The sequence below is a fragment of the Muntiacus reevesi genome, chromosome 13, assembly GCF_963930625.1.
Source record: "Muntiacus reevesi chromosome 13, mMunRee1.1, whole genome shotgun sequence".
Taxonomy (NCBI): domain Eukaryota; kingdom Metazoa; phylum Chordata; class Mammalia; order Artiodactyla; family Cervidae; genus Muntiacus; species Muntiacus reevesi.
The window spans coordinates 33,323,221-33,329,596 of record NC_089261.1 but is presented as its reverse complement, the minus strand read 5'-3'; the positions used below and the strand labels follow the sequence as shown (position 1 = coordinate 33,329,596).

The following is a 6,376-nucleotide window of genomic DNA, read 5'->3' as shown; positions in this document are numbered from 1 at the left end:
AACAGAAAAAACATTGAAGAACTAAAGAGAGAGCTAGAGTTAACTGAACCAAGATACGGGACAATAAGGAAAGAAGACAATCATAAAGATTTGATCAAGAGATTAAGGAGTATTTTAAAATCTAGGGGCCCCAAAAATAAAGAAACCTTGGTGAGATAGAATTCACCTCAAATTTTCCTCTTTTGCGGAATTTTATCACCTTAAAATAAGTAGCATATTAAATAAGGAATTTATAAAACCTGCATCCACTGTTTGATACATATTCCTGGTTATTTTCAAGTAAAATGTTTCAAAATATTAAAAGATAACCTCTAGTAGCTCTTTTGAGATTCTCAATATATTTTAGCCAGTTAGTCATTTTCTTCTGTAGTGCTAAAAAGTCAGTTCCTGACTTACTTTATATTCACTACTAGATATGTGGTATATGCTTAAATAAATACTTCCTGCCTATATCGTGCTGCCAAAAATAGAAAATGAGAAAAAATTATATTAGATTTTCCTCTGATGCATATTTCAATAAATGTGTTAGGACTTATTCATGAGTTTCAAAAATATATTATGCCAGTAAACCTTTGTGCAAAGGCACTTTGTAATATACAATTGAAATTTGCAAAAATACTTTATCTTAAACTTTTGATTGCATTATTATCTATTACAACTTTTCCACAGTGTAGGTAATATTAAGTTTTTTTTTTTTTTTCTAGGCAAATAGTCTCTAGAGTTTGATATTGATCAAAGATAAAGCCTGATACATAAATAATGTCAGTGACTTCAAACGTCAAGCTAACATTTCAGGCTGGATTTGTAAAAACCTCTGAGCTGCCATCTTCTTTCTGAAATCAACCAAAAGCAAGGACAGAAAGGAAGTAAAATGGAAATTTCATTTTATAATAACAAAACCCTTTGACACTAAAATTCAAAATAAAGGAAAAAGGGCTACTGAGTGGAATGCACCTTGGACCAAGGTAATGGAAAAAAGGAAAAAGGAGACAAGCTGTTCACCACTGAAAAGCTCAGGTAGAGAGGAAATTAAAACCAACAACCCTAGTTTGGACCACCTACAACAGAAGGGATGGAACCAGTTACAAGAGCTTTCTGCTACCTTGTTGGAAAATGAATTTGCAGGGGAAATAGAACTGAAGAAACATACACATTCTTTGTAACTACTGCAGCAAGACAGAGAAGAAGCCCTGAGTAAATCACTATACCAACCATCCCAATCTTGGTCAAGGGTACATACACACACATACACACACACAATTTTTTATCCTATAGAGTTTCACTGAGAACCAGGGAGATTTCCTGCCAGCCCAGACTAAGTCTGGTTCCTGTTCTATACCATCTGTTCTATAGTAGCTAACTGAAAAGAACTCCAGTCATTAAAAAGTAATAATTAATTTATAATAATTACCAGCACTAGAAATAAGCAAAACAACTTTAACAGGAAGGTGACTATCATATAAGTATGTTTGAGGAAAGGGGACACATGTATACCTATGGTTAATTCATGTTGATTCAGGGGGTACCCTCAGGATGAACGGCGTCGGCGAGAGAGAGAGAGACGTGAGACTAGCCTTGATGGGGCCAAGTCCGCGAGGGAGAGAAAGAGAGAGAGAGAGAGAGAGAGAGAGAGAGAATGACCAGACGGGGGTGCAGAGAGTCTGGAAGAGTCTGGCAATGCTTTATTTTTCACCATAGCTTTTATACCCTAAGTTAGTACATTTCTAAGGGGAAGATAGTTTAACATTACATCAGCTTGTCCTTCACGAAACCAGGGTGTTTTCTGCATACTTCTTTGTTTATGAGGGTCTTGTACATTATCTTCTGGCCTTGAGGCTATTAACATTTTATGCAGGTCAGGTGATTGTAAACCTATTTTCCGTTTTTATGGTGACCTTAACTGAAAGGTAACAGGGTCATAGAGAACTAGTACAGAGTAGAATTATATTCTTGTTAATACAAAAATTAATCTTTCTGCAAAAGTTGTCAGTTGCGTTTATCTAAGAAGTTTACCCCATACAGACTCTGCGGCTTCAGTGAGGCAGCTTCTGCCTAGCACTCCTGGCTGACAATTAACAACCATCTCATTGTTACCACACTAGGGCTAAGTTCTTATTTCTCTAGATCTTTAACTATATTAACAATGGTTTTTATAACACAACCTTAGCACATCAAAGGCAAAAATACAGCAAGCAAAAACACAGCAAGTAAATCACAACCCAATAACCACCTATAGAATAAATTTTTTTTATGTTTTCTAACAGGACTCCTTTACCCCTTAAAAGGGCTCTATATCTATTAGGGCTTTTATATAATCAGGTTCTTTATGCTATTTTATGATTAGAATATTATAAGCAATCATGCATATTAGTACCAAGCGCATAAATGCATTTGGCTAACAAAACTACCAGTAAAGGAGTTTTAAATTAAAACACTCTTTTCCACCCTAAATAATCTCATAAAATACCACCACCTGGGAAACTTATTGATTAAAATTCTAAATTGATTCTTATTTGGGAAGAGATCGGGGAAGGCCTTCCTGCCTGTGTCAGAGAAATTAGGGAGTAGTCCATTGAGGCAGGCATCAGAAAGACAGATATCATCTTTAAGGTGAGAGCCGGGGGCAGCTTTCCGAAATCCCTGAAAACCTGATCTGCCTTGCCTATCAGGCTTTCTCCTCATGAACTTGTCATGGGTGGGATCTCGTGAGCTGGCCTTTTCAAAAAACCCCTGATAACCTGATTCGCCTTGCCCGTAAGGTTTTTCTCCCCTATGGCCTTTCCAAGGGTGGGGTCCCGTGTGTTGGCTCCCGGCAGGTGACTATCATATAAGTATGTTTGAGGAAAGGGGACATATGTATACCTATGGTTAATTCATGTTGATGTATGACAGAAGTCAAACCAATATTGTAAACCAATCATCAATCAATTAAAAATAAATAATTTTTTTAAATTGCACACACACATACATAGCACATATACAACTTTTTAATACTTTTTATAATCCCAAAGAAAACAGGTAAGGACATTAAAATTTCCTGTGTGTTCAAATTTTCCATAAACTCTTGCCCTGACTTTTCTTTCTAACAGCAAAAAAAAAAAAAAAAAAAAAAAAATCAGTAGATAAACTCTATGGTACTCTCAGACAGACCAATGGACCAAGCCCAAAAGCAGTCCAACAGATACATAAAAGCTAAACGTTTAACAGAAGTGACATTGACAGTATGTGAGTGAGAGGAGAATTAGTCAGTAAATTGTATGCAAATAATTTTATAGAGGAAAAATGAAATCAGAATCTTATATAATCTTTCATACAAAGATCAATGCCAGATGAATTAGAGATTTAAACATGAATGTCAAAGTTACAAAATATTTCAGAAGAAAAAGAGAAATATCTCTGTTACCCGGTGGTTAAGAAGAAATTTTTCAAACAAAAAGAAAATTTTCTTTTTTTAGACAAAAACCAAATTGCAAAGGAAAAGACTAATATATGCCTTCTTTGAAAATAAAATTATGCATATCCAAAATATTATAACAAGAGTGACTATATAACCCACAAGCTGTCAGAAATTAAATGCACCATAATAATTGAAAAAAGGTTAGTGAAGACATAGAGAATGCCTTCTAGATGTCAAGCGAGTATATGCTCCTCGGTTCTGTCTCGTCACAACAAAGATTTGGAGTGACGGACATTAAAGCCCCCCTCAGAGTGTCACAGCTCTCGGGCCTTGGACAGACCATGTTATAGCTCTTAGACAAATCAGAGTTACAGTTCAGTGTTACAGCTCTATTTTATTTAGATAATGGCAGGAAAATGTATCTTTGAGGCGTGAGGGCATGTTGACCCAAAGACACAAAGAGAAGAACGCCCCAGCATGAGGGAGAGAGAGAGCGGGCCCTTTGGCTCCTCTGTTTATATGTTTTTTTCTTCCCCTGGGCCTGCCCTATGCAAATTGAACTTGGCCAGGAGTGCTGTTCTACCTGAAATCCTCACTCCGGTCCTTGGACCTTCCTTTGACCTTCCTCTGTTCTATTTACCCGGGCTTTTCCCTTCCTTGTCTTTTAGCCACCACCATTTTGGACTCCTGTTTTCTATTCTAACTACCTAACAAAGTTAATGTGAAAATTGAAATTAAACCAGTAGAAAATTTGGGAGGAGATTTAAGTATCAGCAACTCTAGCCACTTAAATGAAAAGAAGATAAAAATGGAAATAAAGACTTTAAAGGCATGCTCAGCTGCTTAGCTGTGTCTGACTCTTTGTGACCCCATGGACTCTGTCCATGGAACTCTCCAGGCAAGAATACTGGTTGCCATTTCCTCCTCCAAGGTATCTTCCCCACTTAGGGATCCAACCAAAATCTCCTGCATCTCCTGAATTACCAGGCATATTCTTTACTACTAGCACCACGTAGGAAACCCTCATCAATCATCACAGAAATCCAAACTAGAACCAAAGTTCAGAATGAGATACCATTTTATTCTAATTATAATAAAAAAAATTTTTTTTTTCTTTAATGTGATAGCATCAGTGCTGATGAGACTGTAAAAAGACACAACCATTTTGGAAGGCAATTTCACATTTTCTAAAGTCGAGTCCAATTCTTTTGCAACTCCACGGACTGTAGCCTGCCATGCTCCCCTTTCCATGGGATTTCCCAAGCAAGAATACTGGAGTGGATTGCCATTTCCTTTTCCAACGGATCTTCCCAACAGGAAGTGAACCTGTGTGTCCTGCAGATTCTTTACCAATGAACAACCAGTGAAGCCTACAGCACCAAAAATGAGTTGAGACTCATATAATTTAGAATAACTTTAAAAATAGATACATTTTTTTAAAAAGTTTGAAATAATAAGCACTATACTTGAGGGTGTTCTCCTAGTGCTGAAGGCTTACATTGGGATCTTTCCAGGGTAATGGTTTTAGTAGTAATGTTGGAGACGCTTGGTGAACTTTCAGTCATGGAGCTGCTCCCCTAAGCTAAGTTGCAATAAACTCTCAGATCCTCTAGAAGCAAGATCTATTTACATGTGATGATTTCAAATTCTACCCCCAGGTACCTATGCGCACTGTGATCAAGCCCAGACTCTGAGGGTATGATCTCATGATCCTGAGCAAAAGGCAGCCCCATTAAGAGAAACACATAGAGTACTAACATGGTTTTCATGTTCAAACAAGAGGTACTGGGGACCCCTTGAGGACATGCCAGACGTTGATGGTATAATCGTTGTATCCAGCAGGATACACTGAGGGAGAAGTCCACGCTGGAAGCTGCCCAGAGGCGGTAGAGGCAACACACAGCAACATCTGATCCCGAAGCAAAGGCATCCCCACCCAGATTAGCATCAGACACCGGTGATGTCAGATTCTTGTGTTTGAAAGGCCTGCACGCACTGTCCAGGGCGCAGGTCCCACCCAACAGCGTTCTTGTCACATCCCCCGAACAAGAAGGTGGTCCAGGTCTCTGAGGGGGCCAGGTCCAAACAGAGCACGTGCTCCCATGCCCATGGAAAGCTCTGCAGCAGCCGCCTGCTCTCCACGTTCCGCAGGGCACTTGTGCTGTCGCCGCTGGCCTTCGGGATCTGCACATCCGAGTTGGTGAAGCTGCAAGCGGACAGACAGTCGGTGTGCATAGCAACAGACTTCTTTTCGGCAGCCATGTTTTCATTTTGTCAAACGTCAGTAGATACACGGAACACTTATTATCCAAACCACCGCATGCAAAGGCATGTCCCGACCGGGCGTATGCACACACCACCACCCACTTGCTGGTCATCGCGACTGCGCACTCCTTGTTAGTAGTGAAGGAATCCCACACTACCATCTTCCCATCCTGCGAGGAGGTCACCATCCTCCTCTTATTCGTGAACCAGTCCATGCACAGAACCTTATTCCCATGGCCTTTGAGGGTCCTTCTGGTCTTCATGACAAACTGCTCTGGGGCCTCCACGCGCTCGGCCACCTCCTGCAGCTCCATGTCGGGCAGCTTGGCCCTCTCCTCCTCAAGTTTGCCCTTGAGGCTCTCGGCTTCGCTCTTGAACGACGCCAGCATCTCGTTTTCATGTAGCCGGTCAGCTGCTGTCTTCAGGCGGGGACCCACTTGGGGGGAAGCCGGATGCGAGTTAGCAGGCCGCGAAGGTGAGAACCAGCACCGCGGTAGTCACAGGTCTAGCTGCCTCCCCATTCTCAGGCACATATCCCAGAGCAATGGATCTAACCTTTCTTGCTGACACAGTCCCTTAATATTTTTAAAAATGATGAACCTTCTTGCCAGTTTTTAAATTGGCTATCATCTCTAATCAAAGTGTTTGTAATAGCTCTGATTTTTTTTGGCATTATTAAATAAAACTGTGACATCTCTCTTTTTACACGTGTCT

The 6,376-nt window shown here is 40.1% G+C and overlaps 1 pseudogene; it reads right to left on the bottom strand.

The window, feature by feature from the left end:
* Nucleotides 1-5,074: 5,074 nt before the first annotated feature.
* LOC136146047 (guanine nucleotide-binding protein subunit beta-5 pseudogene) lies at nt 5,075-6,072 on the bottom strand (annotated as a pseudogene).
* Nucleotides 6,073-6,376: the final 304 nt, after the last annotated feature.